Source organism: Eumetopias jubatus, unplaced genomic scaffold, assembly GCF_037043125.1.
Source record: "Eumetopias jubatus isolate StellerSeaLion01/CBP00866 unplaced genomic scaffold, mEumJub1_p1.0 scaffold_13, whole genome shotgun sequence".
Taxonomy (NCBI): Eukaryota; Metazoa; Chordata; class Mammalia; order Carnivora; family Otariidae; genus Eumetopias; species Eumetopias jubatus.
In genome coordinates, this window is record NW_028274819.1 from 27,481,194 (window position 1) to 27,501,414 (window position 20,221).

The window sequence follows — 20,221 nt, forward strand, 5'->3', positions numbered from 1 at the left end:
TCCCTAGGGCCCAGCCCCCCCAATGCTAACAAAAAGTATAATCCAGTCATAATGACAACTTCTCTAAGGTGTGGACGTGGTCTTACCCTGGATATTCTCTTTTATAATTTCACAACAGCTATGAGATGGGTAGTATGCACCCCATTTCACAGAGGTCAGAAAGAGCAAATAACATGCCCAAGATCCAAAACCAAAACCCTAACCTAAATCTGGTCATGCCTCTAATTTACAGAAAATATGCCACAAAGATATAATCAGCAAAATCCAAACAGACAAATTCCAGAAGCAAACAACCTGGTTTTTTTTTTCCCTTGCACTTTTATATGATAAAGAGAAAGAGAGAGAGAGAGAGAGAGAGAGAGAGAGAGAGAGAAATAAGGGAGAACCTATAGATTAAAAGATACTTAAAAGACACTTTTACAAATGGTAGATGTGGGGCTTACTGGATCCTATTTCAAATAAACTATAAAAGAAAATAGAAAATTTATAACATTGCATTCTATTGATATTAAGAATTATTAATTTGTTCAGATGTGATAATGATATTTTCGTTGTGTTTTTAAAACGTTTTTATCTGCTTTCCTTTAGGCGGCAAGACGATGATGCAAATTTCCAAGAAGAGGAAGTCTGTCGCTGATGGCATCTTCAGAGCTGAACAGAATGATTTTCTCACTCAGGAGCTGGCTGACGATGGTTACTCCAGAGTTGAGGTCCAAGTTACACCAACCAAGACAGAAATTATTATCTTGGCCACCAGGACACAGAATGTTCTTGGTGAGAAGGACTGGTGGATCTGGGAATCAACTGCTGTGGTTCAGAAGAGGTTTGGCTTCCCTGAGGGCACCGCAGAGCTCCATGCTGAAAAGGAGGCCACAAGAGCTCTGTGTGCTATGGTCCAGGCCGAGTCTCTGCGTTAAAACTCCTAGGAGGCCTTGCTGTGTGGGGGGCCTGCAGTTCAGCATGGAGAGTGGGGCCAAAGCTCTGAGGTCATGGTGTCCAGGAAACTCCAAGGACAGAGGGATACATTCATAAAGTTTGTGGATGACTTGCTGATTCACAGTGGGGACCCTGTGACCTACTGTGTTGATGCTACTGTGTGCCGTGTGTGGCTCAGACAGGGTGTGCTGGGCATCAAAGTGAAGATCGTGCTTCCCTGGGATCCAAGTGCTAAGACTGGCCCTGAGAAGCCCTGGCCTGATCATGTGACAAATATGGAACCCGAGGATGAGATACCACCCACCACCGCCATCTTGGAACAGAAGGGTGGTAAGCCCGGGCCCCTGCCATACCACAGCCAGGACCCACAAGTATAACAGGGTCTCCTTGGCACCTGGATCTGGAGTCTGGATTTGCTCTGTAAAGACCTTTAATAAAAATCTTTGAAAAAGAAACAAATAAAAAATTTAAAAATTAAAAAATAAAGGGCACCTGGGTGGCTCAGTCGGTTGTGTCTGACTCTTGATTTCAGCTCAGGTCTCCATCTCAGGATCGTGAGTTCCAGCCCAGCACTGGGCTCCACGATGGGCATGGAGCCTACTTAAATAAATAAATAGTCCTTATCTTTTTAGAGATTCATATTGAAATATCTACAAATGAGGGGCACCTGGGTGGCTCAGCTGGTTAAGCGTCTGACTCTTGATTTTGGCTCAGGTCGTGAGCTCAGAGTCATGAGATCAAACCCTGCGTAGTCGGGCTCTATGTTCAGCAAGGAGTCTGCTCGAGGTTCTCTCCCCCTCCCTCTCCCGCTGCCCCTCTCCCTGCTCACACATGCACTCACTCTCTTGCTCTCTCTAAAAATAAATAAAGCTTGAAAAAACTATGAATGAAAGAATATGACATCTTGCATCTTATTAAAAATTATACTGGGGGAAGAGTAGATGCCGTTACCATTGAAACAAACTGGTCATCAGTTAATAGTCACTGAAGCTGAGTGATGGGTAAATGAGGGGTTCATTATACTATTTTGTGTATTTTTAAAATTCTCCATAATAAAATATTACAAAAGAAAAAAAATGCCCAAGATCACACATATTGCAAATGAAGGGCAGAGTCAGGACTTGAACAAAGGTGATCCAAGTCCAAATGCCGACTTCTTCCCACTCTTACTACTGCACCCAGATGTCTCTACTATGTATTTATCTCATTTCAAAGGTTATGTCTCAAAAGGAAATGCCACAACAAATCATTCTTATAAGCCTGGAGTTTCTTTGAAGAAAGCCACAGTACAAAGTATGAAATATAGCTAGCAGAGAAACAAGTATTAGCAGGAAGATCCCTTGATATACCACGGTGACACACAAACATTTTCAAAACCTGCACTTCGTGTGCTGTACATAGAGAGCAAATCAGCAGAGAATGAGCCAACCAAGAGAACCAAGAGTCCCTTAAGTGACAAAGTTTTAAAATAGGCCTTCAGAACCAAGAAGAAGAGCTGTCTGTAAGAAACACAGAAAAAGTTCTCGTATGATCTAAGTAATAATGCATATGTAACACTTTAAATAGTGCTCTCAGATTAATTAAATCATCTTAGGTTCTCAAAAATTCCTTGAGATAAGTTAGAGTACATCATAAGACCCCTACCTTAAAAATGAAGCAAATGAGACATAAAGAGGTCAAGATTTGATACCTGGACGGGGACTCAAAGTCACAATTTCTTTCATTCATTCATTCATTCATTCATTCATTCATTCATTCAATAAGCACTGACTCCCAGCCTGCTTTCTATTCTAAGTGCCTGGGATACAGAGATACTGGAGACCCATGGTCTCTGGGCAAGAGAAGTTCAGGATTTCCCCATGCCCTTCGAACAGAGAGTCCAGGAGGGCAGCCCTTCCCCCAACCCCATTGCCCCCCACTCCCCATTCTGAGTCCCACACACATCCAGGATACTGCAGAAACAGTGCTGGCTCTAGGGAGAAGTGTGCATTTAAAGCCTGAGTGAAGATCATCATTTTCCTGGCTGAATCTCTTCTATTTGCCCTTCTCATCAGCATCCAAAGCAGGGTATGCATTTCCACATGCAATAAATGACCAAAGCAGAAAAGGGATGGTGTCAACTTTACCCAAAGAGAATTAAATCACATTTACATCATCCAACTAATATTTATTGAACACTTACTACAAGCCAGGTACATGGGGGACCAATATGAGGAATATAAGACAGTCTCAGCCATCCAAGATTCTACAATCAATAGGGCTATAATCACATACTTAACGGCATTAGGGGCAGTGCTGTTTTGTGTCACGTACCACTGAGTTTTTAACACTTCACAACTTTGAGAAGTCACAAGCTTTTCTTATTCTTTTCTTGTTTCTTCATGGCAATGTCCACTGACCTACACCTCACTAGGCCGCCTGTGCCATATACTTAAAAATTCAACTCAGGAAGAGGAGGGGGTTTGGGGAAGTATGAAAAGGCATCTGACAATGGATTGAAATATAAGGACTGGCATCTCATTTTAAAGAGATTATTTTAAAAGACAAGCACAGTCTAGGGATCACATGCAGCTGGGGGGGTAGGGCAGGAGGACGGAGCTTCTGAGGAAGACTGGAAGAACAGGAGAATGCTAGCAAGTGAGCAGATGTCGAAGGGCATTCCCGGTGCAGCGGTGGCCCAAGTCAAGTGACAAAGGGCCAAGAAAAGGGTAAAACACACCCTAGCAACGAAGAATGTAATGCATTTGGGAAGGAGCCCACAAAGCAATGGCTGTTTCTCGTATGTGCATCTAAGAGTCGCCCCGGCATGCTCACGAACCATCCCGTGTCGCACTCCGAGGGATTCTGATTGGATTCTGATTCAGAAGGTCAAGAGAGTGGACTCGGGGAATCTGCAGGGATGGGTGGCTCGTGGATGACACTCTGAGAATCAGTAGTAAAGAGGGATGGTGAGAAACCCGGCAGGAGAGAAGGCCAAGCTTGGCTCCAGAACATAGACTTCGTGGGGCAGTGATCACACAAACAAGCACCATTCAGTTGCCATGATCAGAATTACACTTGTCAAAGTGAGGTTCCCCAGACCAGCAGCAGCATGACCTGGGAACTTGCTAGAAACAGAAATTCTCAGCCCCTATCCCAAAATCTACTGAATCGGAAACACTGGGGTGGGGTCCAACAACTGGCATTTTAACAAGCCCTCCGGTAATTCTGATGCCTGTTCTAGTCTGAAAAGCACCGCTCTGAGTTCATACCAGCAATGGTGTGTCATGGCCAAAATTGCATTAAAATTCCCACTAACTCCATTCCTGGCCAACCTCACACTTTTGTTGTTATTCCATCCTTTCTTCCCTAAAACATGGGGGGTGGGCTGCAACCCAGCACGGCTGGAGTGACTTACTAATCTGCTTTGTGAGTCACAAATATTTAATGCTTGATCAAGGGTCTGTAAAAGTATTAAAATGCAAGTGCTTATTAGTCAGCACTTCTCAAACGCCCATGTGCAGACGAATCACCTGGACTTAAAGTGAAGATTCAGAATCAGATCCAGAATCCAGAAGCCTGAGTTAGGGCCTAGGCTTCTGCATTTCAAACAAGCTCCCAGGGGATGCTACTGTTACCAGCCCACAGCCCACACTTGGAGTGGCAAGAAATGACATAATTCTAGAAGTCTAAGAGCCCCTGTAGCGGGCCGGCATCTCCCCACCAGCTGGGCTTTCCTCACCAGTGGGCTCCCCACCCCTACCCCCGTGGTATGCTCTTGCAGCCCCTCTGGCCACTCCCTGTGCCTTCCCTTTCCTCCTAGTCAGTCCAAACTTCCACTGGTGCAGTCCCCTGCCTGGGAAGAGGGGCTTTCGGGGCCCACATGCCACCGGAGGGAGTTCATGCACTTCCTCCTGCCCCGGAGCACCTCCGCCCTCCTCCAGAGGGACTCTGGCAGGAGGAAGGATCTGGCTCATTTGTTTGCAGAGCTAACTATGCGTTATTTAAAACATAAACTATCAGCTTTAGCTTCATTTGAGGCTGTAAATCAACAGTCATTCCTCAGGGCTAGAGGGTCCCTTGGCACCCTCCCACGGGCTCCATCCGTGGAGAACAGGCAAAATCCCAGCCGGGACCACTGCATTAATTCAGTTAAAAAAAAAAAAAAAGTGACGCCTGCAGACGCCCATCCCTAAAGACAAGCGAGCAAGAGAGTGAGCGCAAGTGCAGTCTCATGCTCCAGACGATGCGCAAGTCGCCTGCTACACGAGCTCATCAAATATTCTGTGGTTATGAAACGTTTATGCTAACAAAACTGCAGAGTTGCAGCTCAGGACTTCACTGTAAATATTTATTAACCATGACCATTAAGGCACAGCTTCTCATTTACTTCAGGGTCCATTTCCTGGTTTTCCCCACCAGGTGGTTCAATCCCCACTCTCTCTGACCCTCCCTAAGAAGGAAAGAAGAAGAAGAAGAAGAAAAAAAAAAGGTACTTCTTACATAAATCTGTTTTATGAAAATCCACATGACCTCTTTAGAACGGCTCAATCAAAATTAATAAAAGGTTTCTGATCTACAAACCAGGACTCTTAACATGTGAGCTCGATGACTAGGGAGTAGCTTTTGTGAATGCTCTTTCTTTTGCATAAGATCATAAAATGATGATTTAATCACTGGGGAATATTTATCACAAACAGTGTCAGATGATGTACTGTAAAACTGATGCATCTAAAAGCTCGAGTGTACAATATAAAGAGATTGCTCAGATGTTTTGGACGTATTGGCCCAGCTCCACTGTTTATTACATGGAAGCTTAATGCTATAATAGGCTCTCTTTGAAGACTTCCTGTTGGAAAAAAGAAAGCCATTCAACAAATTATATTTACTGTGTACACTCAACAAAGGAGAAAAAAATAGCACCATCCTGATGACTCTCTAATGAAGGACAGGGGAGAAGTCTAAGGAATAATAAATCTGACTCTAAGGAAAGATGAGGGAAAATACACCAAGAATAGAAACACTTTGTGCCTTCAGAATGGATTCAAGAACCACCAACGTATCCGTGGTACAAGCAGAAACCATTAGGTATGAAGACCGGCTAATAAAAATTTCAAGGTATGATTATAATTAGAGAGCTATCTACCAAGCCCATTACACAGTTCTCATAAAGCTTGCCACTCAGCACTGAAGCAACAATCATTTTTTTTTTAGGTGGGCCATTTTTATCTCTATGCGGAGAGGAAAATGTAGAAGCAAACCATAAAGAGATGCATGGGGAGCTTCTGGAATGGAAGATGAGTCCTGAAGTCTAGTCTTAGACTCTCCTAGAGTCTGTAACAGCAGCTAAGAGGGGGCACCTCACCAGTACTCCAGTGCTCCCTATCAAATTCTGTCTGCTTATTTTCCTAGACCTCCCTGCAGTGCTGGCCCCACCCCTCAGCGGTTCTAATAAGGGCCACTTTTACTTTTAGGAAATACAAAATCTCCACCTAACTCCTCTAATTGTCTGGGGCATATTCAGACAACCTCCAGCACCACATTCCTGGACCCATACACAGCAGAGTCCCAGATGCCAATTACAATTTTCAAAAGGACAAAGATGTGTCTACCTTCTCCTCTAACATTTCTATCCCCCATGCCCAGAGCACAAGCCAGGCCACTGGGATGAACTCAGTATCTCCAAAGGAATGAATGAAAGCTCCCACACACCTCTCGGCATATAAAGCCATAACAAAAAAATCTCAGTAAGGTCATGGGGCCATGTCTGTTCAATTATTCAACAAATATTTATTAAAAGCCTATTTTGGATATTGAGACATACCAGCCAACAAAACAGTCCCTGCCTTCGTGGGGCTGATATTCTAGCTGGGGAGGCAGACAATAAACAAATGATATCGGTATCAGATGATGAACATTGCTACAGAAAAAAGCAAGCCAGGATAAGAAGGGTGGGGAGCCTCCCAGAGCACCCCAGTAGGTGGTTACCGGAGGAAACCTTTAGTGAACATTAGAGCAGAAATCTGAAGATGTGAGAAATGTAGTCATGGGATGACATAGGGAAAAGCATACCAGGCAGAGGGAACAGGCAATGCAAAGACCCTGTAAGGAGGGCAGATGCAGAGACAGGAGAAAAAAGGTAGAAGGAACGGCTGGAGGTGGGGAGCAGATAATGTATGGATGGCAATGTTGTTGTTGTTGTTGTTGTTTTTCACATTTTGAACTTTTTATTTGCATATTAAAAAACTGTGGCAATGTTCTTAAACCTGGGGGTCGTAACCCACCTGCGAATCACAAAATCAATTTATCAAGTCATCACCAGCCTTTTAAGAAAATGAAACAGAACAGAACGAAATAGAAATTACCAGCGTGCACTGCTTGTAGTCAGGCTGAATATTGTTTGGCGAAGTTCTGATGTGGGGCGGGCAGTTTGTTCTGATGTGGGGCATATCTGTGCTGTAGTACAATATAAAATGTGCTTCTCACAGTGAACTACAATAAAAAAATGAATGCGGTACTTCACAAATCTGTGCTGTCCAATATACTAGCCACTAGCCACAAGTGGCTATTCAAATTAACCAAATTAATCAAAATCTAAAATTCAGTTCCTCAGTCACACTAGCCACATTTCAAGTGTTCAGTAGCCACAGGTGGCTGGTGGCTACTGCACTGGACAGAGCAGATACAGAACATTTCCACCAGAATGTGGAAATTTCTCTTGGAGAGCAGTTACAGATTGTTCTGGCTCTGAGTCTGTGACCCCTCTAACGTCACCTGATAGAATTACAAGTGTGTCTAGGATGATCAGATGAATGAGCTTTCTGAATAAAAGGTCCCGAATTTATATTGTCTCATAATACAGCTGGGATCCAGCTGGAGATAAAACCAAAATATGCTTGAAAATCCCCCTGACACTTACCAGCCATATGCATGGGCTGGTAACAGTCAGTCTGCTTCAACTTCCTTCTCCATAAAGTCACTATTAATAAATAACCACACATTATTTGTTTTGAATTGTAAGGATTTACTAGGGAGAAAACCTACAAAATTTATAGAATCCCAAAGGAGATCATTTCAGGAATGGGCAGCTGACCAACTGCGGTATAACGGGGTGATTTTTATTTTTATTTTTTTTAAGATTTTATTTTATTTATTTGACAGAGAGAGAGACAGCAAGAGAGGGAATACAAGCAGGGGGAGTGGGAGAGGGAGAAGCAGGCTCCCCGGCTGAGCAGGGAGCCCGACACGGGGCTCCATCCCAGGACCCCGGGTATCATGACCTGAGCCAAAGGCAGACGCTCAACAGACTGAGCCACCCAGGCACCCCAAAAGATGTGATTTTTAAAAATTCATTTCCTGGCCCTGCACAAGGGCTGAAACCAAGTGCAATGAAGGCATAATACTGCCTAATGATTATCCACCAGTGTTATCATCAGAAGTCCTGCAGCCCGAAAAGAAGTGATACCTCCCATGGAGGGTTTTCAGGGCACCTAATTCAGGGTGGTCACCCTACCACAGCATGGGTCCTCACCCTGTGGGGTCTGGGGCTGGCCGCTGCTTGAAGAGGGTCTTTTATATGGTTGGGAATCATCAGCGTTTACAGCTCCTTCACTTTGGCCCTCTCCCCTGGCAGCAGTGTAAAGAAAGATGCCCATGGATATGAGGGTCCCATCTCAGGCTCTGACTTCTGTGTAGCTTAGAAAGGAAATGAATGTGCCAGCATGAGCAGTGTGGGCCAGGGAACGACCACAGGGACTTGGCTGTCCCACTGGGTCCCCAAACAAAGGCTGCTCCCTCTTAGAACAAGAAGGAGCAATGTTTGCCTTGCATTCACACCTTCCCCTGCAGCAGGACCTTGGTCCCCTTCCAGCTGCAGCCTGGATGACATACTTGCCTTCTGGGTTCAGATGTAGGCAGGCAAAGAAGGATCCCAAATGAGCATGTTACCCAAGGATAATACATCCATACATTCAGGAGCCAAATTCAGGACAGGTAATCTGACATCCAAGACTGACAATGGGGTGGAATACGTATTTGAAATTGGAACTGTCTGAAAATCCATAATGTATGGGCACCATATTATGCACCCTAGATGTATATTGTGCAATCCAGCATCTAACACAGGTGCCTAGAACATCATGGGCACTCAATAAGTATTTCCAAATGAATAAATGATTGATTATGAAACGTATAATGCTCTACGCTACCTAACATGGCTACAACTTTGTCTTTCTGAAGCAGGAAGCAGGGAAAAGTAGATTTGCTTTGCCTAATATTTCACCAGTCTTATCAATAATGCACCAAGGAAAGAAACGATAAAGGAAAAGATTCATTGATCTGGCTATATTAAATGTCAGATGTCAAAAAACACCATAAAAATTAAAAGGAAAATGATAAATTGGGGGAAAATAACAGCAACATACGATAAAAATTTAATATTATGACGTGGATGGAACTGGAGGGTGTTATGCTGAGTGAAATAAGTCAATCAGAGAAAGACATGTATCATATGACCTCACTGATATGAGGAATTCTTAATCTCAGGAAACAAACTGAGTGTTGCTGGAGTGGTGGGGGTGGGAGGGATGGGGTGGCTGGGTGATAGGCATTGGGTAGGGTATGTGCTATGGTGAGCGCTGTGAATTGTGCAAGACTGTTGAATCACACATCTGTACTTCTGAAACAAATAATGCAAGATATGTTAAGAAAAAAGAAAAAGAAGAAGATAGCAGGAGGGGAAGAATGAAGGGGAGTAAGTCGGAGGGGGAGAGGAACCATGAGAGACGATGGACTCTGAGAAACAAACTGAGGGTTCTAGAGGGGAGGGGGGTGAGGGGATGGGTTAGCCTGGTGATGGGTATTAGGGAGGGCACGTTGTGCGTGGAGCACTGGGTGTTATGCACAAACAATGAATCATGGAACACTACATCAAGAACTAATGATGTAATGTATGGTGATTAACATAACAATAAAAAAATTTAAAAAAAATTAATATTATGCTCTATAAAGAGGTCTTCAGATCAATAGGAAAAAATACACAGTAGCTTAATAGAAAAATGGGTGAAGAATGTGAATAGAGTCTTACACACACACAGTAACTAATCAACACATGAAAAACCAAAGTTCAATCTCTCTGCTGCCAACCAAAGAAATGCACATTAAAACAACCATATGAATATGATACCATTTTCAACTATCAAGTTGGCAAACGTCTTCTGTTGTTTTGCTTAATGACAATACCCAACATTGGTGAGGGTGTGGAGAAATCAGTTCCCTCCTACACTTTCATACACTTATGGAAGATAATTTGATAGAATGTACTAAACGCCATAAAAATGTGCACCCCTTTTGATCCAGTAACTCCCTTCCAGGAATTTATTCTAAGCAAATAACGAGAGACATAATCAATGATTTATGTGAAAGACATTCATCAGATGTTTACGGTAGGGGAAACCATAAGTCACCTATAAATCCATCAATGGAGGGCTGTTAAGTGAACTATATTACTAGCCTATGATAGAAGCTATACATCATTTTTTTTAAAAGTTCTTTACAATATTCACAATAGCCAAGAGTTAGAAGCAACCCATATGTCCACTGACTGATGAATGGATAAAGAAAATGTGTTATATACATACAATGGAATATTATTCAGCCTTTAAAAGGAAGAAAATCCTGACACATGCTACACCATGGGTAAACCTTGAGGACACTATGCTAATGAAATTAGCCAGTCACAAAAAGACAAGTGTTGCAGGTGTCCACTTATGTGAGGTAGCTAAAGTCGTCAAATTCATAGAGACAGAAAGTAGAATAATGCTTACCAGGGGCTGGCAGGAGGGGGAAATGAGCAGCTGTTGTTTGATGGGTACTGAGTTTCAGATTTGCAAGACGAAAAAGTTCTGGAGATCTGTTTCACAACAGTGTGAATATATTTAACACTACTGAACTGTACACCTAGAAAATGGTTAAGAAGGTAAATTTTGTGTTATCACAATTTTTTTTAAAAGTTCTCTTACAAGACTATCTAGTCATCCATGGGTTATTCGTTTCATAAATTACCATACCATAGAACATACTTCATGCTAAACCATACTGCACTTCGCTTAACTTTTGTGTGATTCTGAAGGCACTTAGGATGTTGCAGAAACTCATTTACAGTGATGATCTTCAAAACGACCAATTACAATGTTAAGAGGCTTCTAGGCTTGTGTATTAATTGAGCGTGGCAGTTAATAAAAATACTAGTGCGTTGGGGCACCTGGGTGGCTCAGTTGGTTAAGTGACTGCCTTCGGCTCAGGTCATGATCCCAGGGTCCTGGGATCGAGCCCCGCATCGGGCTCCCTGATCGGCGGGAAGCCTGCTTCTCCCTCTCCCACTCCCCCTGCTTGTGTTCCCTCTCTCGCTGTGTCTCTCTCTGTCAAATAAATACATAAAATCTTTTAAAAAAAAATACTAGTGCGTAGATTTACTGAATTAAGAAATTATAACATCATAAATGCTTTGTCAGAGGCTAGTTTAGGATTTCCAGGGAGTTTCAAATATTCTGTAACTGTAAACATCCAGATCTTGGGGACTGAAAGTCTTACATGTCATCACACGTCAATCCTTTGTCAGACCCTGTTCTAATTTTCTTTTTGTAGATGTGAAACACCTCAAGTAGAGGTACTCTCACCCTCTCCAAAAAGACAGTCTGAAAAGACAGCCCTCTGCAAAGCTGAAAGCAGCTTCTGGACGTCAGTGTGGCATGAAGCCCACACCAGTTCATGCAGACCTCTTAAGACGTTAAATTGTTCAATTGTTCTTTACATTGCTTCCCTGGTGCCTGAAACAGTGTTAACAAAGATAAAATATCTTTATCCAATAAATAAGTAAAGATAATTAATTACACAGGTTGAACTGTAATATAAAAAGACCAAAGTCGGGATGCCTGGGTGGCTCAGTCAGTTAAGCGGCTGCCTTCAGCTGAGGTCATGATCCCAGGGTCCTGGGATCGAGTCCCCATTGGGCCCCCTGCTCAGCGAGGAGCCTGCTTCTCCCTCACCCTCTGCCTGCTGCTGCCCCTGCTTGTGCGCGCTCTCTCTCTGACAAGTAAATAAATAAAATCTTTAAAAAAAAATAAAACCAAAGTCATAAGAAGTTTAGATACAGTTGACCCTTGAGCAACAGGGGTTTGAACTGCGCGGGTTCACTTGGACACAGAATTTTTACAGTACGGTACTGTAAAGGTATTTTCTCTTCCTTGTGATTTTCTTAGCATTTTCTTTTCTCTAGCTTATTTTATTGTAACAATATATAATAATGCAAAATATGTGCTAATCAACGATTTGTGTCATTGGTAAGGCTCCTGGTCAACAGTAGGTTATGAGTAGTTAAGTTCTGGGGGACTCAGAAGTTGTACGTGGATTTTTAAATGCACAGGGATCAGTATCCCTAAAGCCCTGCCCACCACCACCCCCTCATTGTTCAAGGGTCAAGTTGTATGTACATATTTTGCTAAGTGATAGTATAACAATCCTAAACAAGCATTATTAAGGAAAAACATCTCCTAGAATTAAACATTCTAAATCCACGTCCAACAAAAGTCATGTTCCATAGATCCCTCATTCAGTGGAACGTTAATAGGCATTCTTGATAAAAGGATTCCATGTCCAAATAAATTCGGGAAACTCTAGGGTAAAAAAAGTAAAACTGGTTTCTTTGCCGCCAAACCTCTGTAAAGACACTCATTACTATATGACACTATGTACTTCAGTACTAATACTAGAGTAAGGCAGTACCCAGAAACACCACTTCTTGCCCCCATGTAGAACCCAGCCACATTTCCAAGGATCATCCAGCCCATGCAATCTTATTTATAGCAAGTTTGTAAGGGTATTAGTAATTCAGGGAACAGCTATATTAGCAGGATTTAGCCAATATACTTAGTCTGCAAAACAAGCCCCAAGAACAATACATGTAATTCCTTTTACCATTTGGATATATATAACAGGAGTTACTCATATAATAACCCAAGAGAACAAGTATCCAATAGCCATTGGACATAATGTTGGGTAAACATATAGACTTTTCTTCCTGTGTAGTTCATATAAAATATTCATTAAGAAACAGAACACTAGCTGATTTAAACATCATCATTTTTATTGGCTATAACACAGGCTTAGAAACCTTTAACTCTAATGGAAATTAAATGCTTTGCATTTAAGATGTTTCCTACTCTGACCTTTAAACATTAAAATAACTAGAAGCACCACAAAGCAGAAATGATCATGTTTCACTTATGTGGTGCTACATTTCAGATCTGCAGTTTTAAGTAAAAAGATGTTTCACCTTCAAGGTCAGAAAGGACAGGATGTCCTGTGTGTAGCTGGAGTAGAAGGCACGGCTGAACAACCACTGTGCCCTCTTCCCCACCAAAGAGGCAAGAAAAGGCTCAAATGGAGGATGGCCTGCATGCTTGATATCCATCAGATCTGAGCATCTGACTGGATCTCTCAATCATCCTTAGTGATACGTAGTCTGTGCTGGAGAACGCAAGTGAGTTTTCCTTCATACAACCGCACTGTTCCTGACTGTGAATACACTGAATGCCAGGCAGAAGCACTAGAGGAGGTTTACTCCTTAAAAAGAAAACTATCACACACTCTCCCTTGTCGTGTGAAATGTTACCAGCACTTGGGTCCCGGCCGTTTGAATTTTACAAATCAGGAAAACAAAAAATTAAGTAAAAATGAAAATGAAGCAAAAAAAACAAGGTTGGGCAAAATGAACCAAGAGTTTCCAGTTTTTAATTTTGCCAAATGAGGGCATTTAAACATTAAAACAAAACAACAACCACTGCCACAGAATTCCTACCATGCACGAGCAGACAGTCACAATCCTGGCTGCACCCTAGGATCACCAGTACCTGGACTGTCCCAGGCTTCTGATCCAGTTACTTGAGGTGTAGCCAGGACTCCATTGTTTCTATAAGCTCCCCACGTGGCTCTAATGTGCAGCTAGGGTTGAGAACCACCATCATTTCATAATGGAAAAGGCATTTTGAAACCGAAAAAGTAAGAGTATGATCTCAGGTTACGGGATGACTACTAAAAATAAATAAAACTAAACTTATGAAAAACACACTACTTTAACTTTGTATTTCTCGCTTTGCCTCTAACAACCTAGGCTAAAGAACCTGTGGACCAGCAGGTGGAGATACTTGGTCTACACCAAGAGACCACACTTCCCCACCTCTCACTCCATCCGTAACCCTTTACAACCTGGCTTGTGTCCTCTCCACTCCACCAAAGCAGCCCTTGCAAGGCTCGAGAAGGAATCTTTAGGTAGCCAAATCCATTCACTTTTCCTCATTTCTCCTAATTCCGTATCTTTGTAGCCCTTCCCAGAGTGGGCCAATCCTGCCTTCTTGAAATGGTGTTCTTCCTGGCCCGCAAGGCAATTCACTATATCCCAAGCACATATGCAAATCCTTCTTGGGACTCCCTTCTTCCTTCTCCATGGACCCAGATCCTATATCTACTCCAAGGACAAAGTCAAATGCTTCTACCCATCCCCTGCGTGCATCTGTGTTCCATGCACGGGTCCACAGGAGACCTAGTAGAATTTAAAATGCAGTATTAATATCAAGGGGTAAGATGACGTCATGAGCTGAAAAGCCAACCTCAAGGTCAAAAGCCATGAAGACTGAAAATTTTGGAAAGCAGAGCACCAGATGGATTAAGGCAGGTGTTTCAGAACCTAGACGGTTAATATCGTCCATTAGAGTAAGAAACCTGTAACCAGACCTAATCCAGGTACCACCTCTAACTAGCTTGTGGTAACATTTGCCATTTCCTAGGCACTACCTGGGAACAGGAAATTCACCATCTCACGTAACCCTCATAACTCCACAAGGAAGATTACTGTCCCCGTTTACCTATGCGGTATACATCAGCCATGCTGTCAAAGACTGGCCCAAGAGCACCCAGCGAATGAGTGGCTGAGCCAGCGTGGGAGCCCACCCCTCTGCGGTCCCAAACCTCGGGAAAATCCCTCCACTACAGTGCACTGCCTCCTTAAATGCTAACTTCTCCAAGCCTTAGCTTCCTTTTCCAAAAAAATGAGGGGGTTGGTCTTCATGATTCCCACGGTCCATGCTCCACATCTAACCTCCACAGTTCTGCGAAAAAGGGGAGCGAGGCGGAAGCACAGGCACAGCAGGGGGCCGCGAACAAAGAGAAATAAAAGACAGAAAGGCAGCGATAATAGAAAAGAGGCGAATGAGCAAAGACAAAATGGCCTTTGCCCCCCCCACCCCCGCCAGCCCAGACTCCCTTGGGTTTGTTCCTGGCTGTTTCAAGTTTTGGGGGTTTTTTTCCTACTCTGAGATGGGCAAAAGGTAACTCTATACTGTATTGAGTTTTCCTTCCAAATCTCATCCCAAAATGCCCTGAGGAATTACAGAAAACAACTATGGAAATAAAAGTACAAGGAAGAAAAAAAAAAGAGGCAAGAATACACTAGAAAAACAAGCTTTGGGCTTTTTGCTTTAAACTAAGAAAGAGGATTATGATAATGATCAAGTAAAGTGATTCAAAAGGGGTGTTTTCCAAAGAAAGAGAAAAAATGAGGAATGAGAACAGAAAGGAAAAAGCAAGCAGAATGACCTTGATTCAGCAACTGATCTTTATTGATTTTCTTTCACCTTCTTACTTGGTTCTGGGAAAAGTCACAATCCAAAGTGTGTGACATTGGAGCCTACCCTTAATGAAATTAGTGGATTAACAAAAATGTGAAGCACAAAGGAGGAGGGAAATACCTTGGAAGAAATGCTACCTCCTTTACTCACCAGGAAAACCAGCAAGAAAAAAAAGAGCACTCAGTGGAAACCTTCAGGGTGGTAAATGTCGTCTATTTTACTTTCCTACAAAAAGCCCTTTAGAGAACAATAAATTATGAACCACCACCTTTCTGACTCTGATGAAGAATTTTGCAAAGCCATTAAGCCAATACATTAGTACACCAGGACCTTAAAGAGTCTCGGGTTTCACAAGTGTCAGTGTTAACATGCTTTGGTTTCAGTATTGGAGGCACTGTTTTGAGACTCTTTCAAACCCCTCCAAAAAAGAAACAAACAAACACACACAGGTGTTATGACACACGCCCCGCCCCCCATCCCAGCATCTAAACTCTGACCATTATGTTATTTTACAGGAGAAAAAGTTTTCCATGCAAGCAGCATTGGGCAGTTTAAGGGCAGGATACCTAATCTTACGGACGGTGTCAGAGTGAGGTAACCAACCCTTTAACAGAGGAAAATCTGTCTCACCTTGGCCATAGAGAGCTGGGATGCAGAGATGCGCAAAAAATGGCACACACAAGGTATCTTTTGTTTAGGAAGTTCTAAAATTTATATATAAGGTAATATAGCTGATAAGTGACAAAGTCCCCTGCATTTCACTTCCAGCTTGGAATTTAGTTCTCTACTCCCTATTGCCCCCCAAACAGTTATTGGTTAAAAGAATTTTCCTCTGAATCAAAAACTAATGATGTGGGCGCCTGGGTGGCTCAGATGGTTAAGCGTCTGCCTTTGGCTCAGGTCATGAATCCAGGGTCCTGGGAGCCTGCTTCTCCCTCTGCCTCTCTCTGCCTCTCTCTCTCTCTGTCTCTAATGAATAAATAAATAAAATCTTAAAAAAAACCAATAATGTAATGTATGGTGATTAACATAACATAATAAAATTTAAAAAAAAAAGAATTTCCCTCTTAGTTCCAGAATATATTAGCTGCCGTGCATTTTAGAAAAAAAGGTGTGGCAAAAGGCACTTTCCAATCTTTTTTTATCATATACCACAAATATCTATTCCTCATTCAGAAAAGTCAAATTTACTGCAATTTCTCTTTCTTTAGAAGGTAGATAACTAACGAAAAGGGTGAACTTTCTATTATCTTAACAATTCTTAAGAAGGGGATTATCTTGTTTAGAAGGGGGGGGAGTTGCTGAGCTCCTTGGGCTTGGAAGGTGAGACCCCACATGCAGAATCATTGAGAATACGAAGTGACCAAAAAAAGCTCAACAGCTCTCAGTGAAAACTGTTGAGGAGTTGGGGGTGGGGGGGATGAAAGGGAAGAGAGAAGACTGAAAGACAGGAGCAGAAGGCTGAGGGTGTTTAGAGTTGGCCAGAGAACCTGTCAGAACAGGGACACAGCATGAACTTTTTAAAGCCATTTGCCTGCTTTGCAGTGCAAATCCTTTGGACTCCCCAACCCTCATTAAAGTCTTCTTACCAAAGGCAGCAAAAGCAAAAACAAACCTGTGGAACTGCATCAAACTAAAACGTTTCTTCCCAGCAAAGGAAACCATCAACAAATAAAAAGGCAACCCACCAAATGGGAGAAAATATTTCCAAATCATTTTTTTATAAGGGGTTAATATCCAAAATACACAAAGAACTTATACAACTCAGTAGCAAAAAAACAAACAATCCACTTTAAAAATGGGGAGAGTAGGGGTGCCTGGGTGGCTCAGTCGTTAAGCATCTGCCTTTGGCTCAGGTCATGATCCCGGGGCCCTGGGATCGAGCCCCACACATCAGGCTCCCTGCTCAGCAGGAAGCCTGCTTCTCCCTCTCCCACTCCCCCTGCTTGTGTTCCCTCTCTCTGTGTGTCTCTCTCTGTCAAATAAATAAATAAATAAAATCTTTAAATAAAAATAAAAATGGGCAGAGGAACTGAACATTTTCCCAAAGAGGACATACAAATGGACAACAGGCACCTGCAAAGGTATTCACCATCACTAACCATCAGGGTAACAGAAACCAAAACCACGAGGAGACATCGCATCACACCTGTTAGAATGGCTATCATCAAAATGACAAGAGACAACAAGTCTGACAAGGATGTGGAGAAAAGGGAACCCTTGTGCATTGTCGATGGGAATGTAAACTGGTGCAGCCACTATGGGAAACAGTCTAGAGGTGCCTCAAAAATTTAAAAATAGGGTGCCTGGGTGGCTCAGTCCTTAAGCTTCTGCCTTTGGCTCAGGTCATGATCCCAGGTCCTGGGATCGAGCCCCGCATCGGGCTCCCTGTCTGCGGGAAGCCTGCTTCTCCCTCTCCCACTCCCCCTGCTTGTGTTCTCTCTCTCGCTGTTTCTCTCTCCGTCAAATAAATAAATAAAATCTTTAAAAAAAAATTTAAAAATAGAACGACCATATGATCTAGCAATTTCACTTCTGGGTGTTTATCAAAAGGAAACAAACACACTATGTCAAAGAGATATTTGCACCTCCATGTTCATTGCAGCATTATTTACAATAGCCAAGACATGAAAACAATCTAAGAGTCCGTCAGTGGGTAAATGGATAAAGAAAATATAATATGTATATATCATATGCTATTTATAGCATATGTTATATATATATATACACACACATATATGTATTACATATGTGTGTGTGTGTATAGTGAAATATGCAGCCACAAAAAGAAGGAACTCTTGCCATCTGTGACAACGTGGATAAACCCTGAGGACATTATGCTAAGTAAAATAGGTGAGACAAAGATAAATACTATATAATCTCACTTATATGTGGAATCTAAAAAACCGAACTCATAGAAACAGAGAACCGATTTGCAGTCCCCAGAGTCAGAGCGAGGGATGGGTGAAATGGGTGAAGGTGATCAAAAGATACAAATTTCCAGTTATAAGATAAATAAGTTCTGGGGATGTAATATAAAAAAAATTCTTAATTAAAAAATAAAGTCTTCTGTGTATTTACAAATGCTTAGTTCACATGGGCTGTTTGAAGAAATTAAGAAAAAGGGCCAAATTCCATATGATCTAGATGGACATGTGAAGAACAAGGACAGACAGCCCCTAAACTGAGTGCACTCAGTGCAAGCAGAAGCTCAAAGGCACAAGTGAGTTTAAGAACATAAGCCCCTGGGGCGCCTGGGGCGCCTGGGTGACTCAGTCGTTAAGCGTCTGCCTTGGGCTCAGGTCATGACCTCAGGATCCTGGGATCGAGCCCCGCATTGGGCTCCCTGCTCAGCAGGAAGCCTGCTTCTCCCTCTCCCACTCCCCCTGCTTGTGTTCCCTCTCTCGCTGTGTCTCTCTCTGTCAAATAAATAAAATCTTTTAAAAAAAAAAAAGAACATAAGCCCCTGAAAATTGGTAGGAATCTTAGAGCCTTATACTTCTACCTGGAGGCAACAGCGGGGCTCAAGCCAGTCTAAAAGTAGAGTTTAAGGAGCAAGAAGACCTCATCTGGCATCTGGGTATATGAAAGCAAAGGTTAACCGAAGAGTTCCAGGGGGGGAAAGAAAAAGAAGAAGAACAAGAACAAGAAGAATCCAAAGCAGCAGCAGCAAACTGCTTCCTGGAAGGTGCCCTGATCCTTTTCAGTTAGATTCGTGAAGATGATGCCACAGGAGGTAATCTCTTCAGTGCAGTGTGGGGTCAGGGGGCCTTAAGAAAGAAAAGTACAGAGCAGAGAGCAAATGTCAGGCCTCCCAGAATTTCAGGGCTCTCGGGAGCTTTGCTAAGGCAGTCAAGATCTCTGCTGGATTACAACATAACGTTAGCGAAGATAAGTGCATGCTGCAGCGTGCCCCACCCGCTGCCCCGTGCCCACCCCCAACCACATCCACCTGTCTGTGAGACAGACGAGGTCATACGACTTGGACCAAAGATCATTTGAAAACAGAGACACCAAATGGAAAGCCTAGGGGTCCCAGCAGCCAGCCCTCCTCTGCACATGCACACTCGTGTGGCCATATGGCCCGTGCACGTGTGAGGCATACGTGGGAGCCGGCAGGAGCCCCCTCCCCTCCCAGCCCTTCTGAAATCGAGCCAAGCAAATTAAAGCAACACTCAGTTACTAACAGAAACGCGAACAGCAGGTGGGTTGGGGTTGTGGGATTCTGGATTATATTTTTCCCTCTTCTCTGCATGCCAGTTTGGGGGGGAGCAACATGGTTTTGTTATAGTCACACACACAAAAAATTAAAATAAAATTGTATTTTGTTACTAAAACCAAAAAAAAGACTCATCACAGTGGTCATCTTTCGTTCTTTGACTCTTGTAGAAATGAGTTTTGCTCCAACTGCCGGAATCACTCAAAGGAATGGTACATACAGCTAATAATAAATAGCCCTACCTGGAGAAATCATGAAACTTCCCTGTTGCCGACCAGGTCCATAAGCTTATAGATATAGAGCCTCCCTTTTCTGAAAACGGGGCTAATGTTACCTCCCACACAGATAAGACACTATTCCTGGTGCAGGTTTCAGTTCTTTTGAAAACAAAACATACAGGGAGATA

At 42.8% G+C, this 20,221-nt stretch overlaps 1 protein-coding gene and 1 pseudogene across 1 annotated transcript in view; one reads left to right on the forward strand and one right to left on the reverse strand.

Moving 5' to 3' along the window:
- The window catches only part of KIAA1549L (KIAA1549 like), a 258,248-nt gene that overhangs the window by 212,827 nt on the left and 25,200 nt on the right, over positions 1-20,221 (reverse strand). The gene's annotated exons all lie outside the window — the stretch shown is intronic.
- Positions 603-1,360, forward strand: LOC114196924 (small ribosomal subunit protein uS3 pseudogene; annotated as a pseudogene).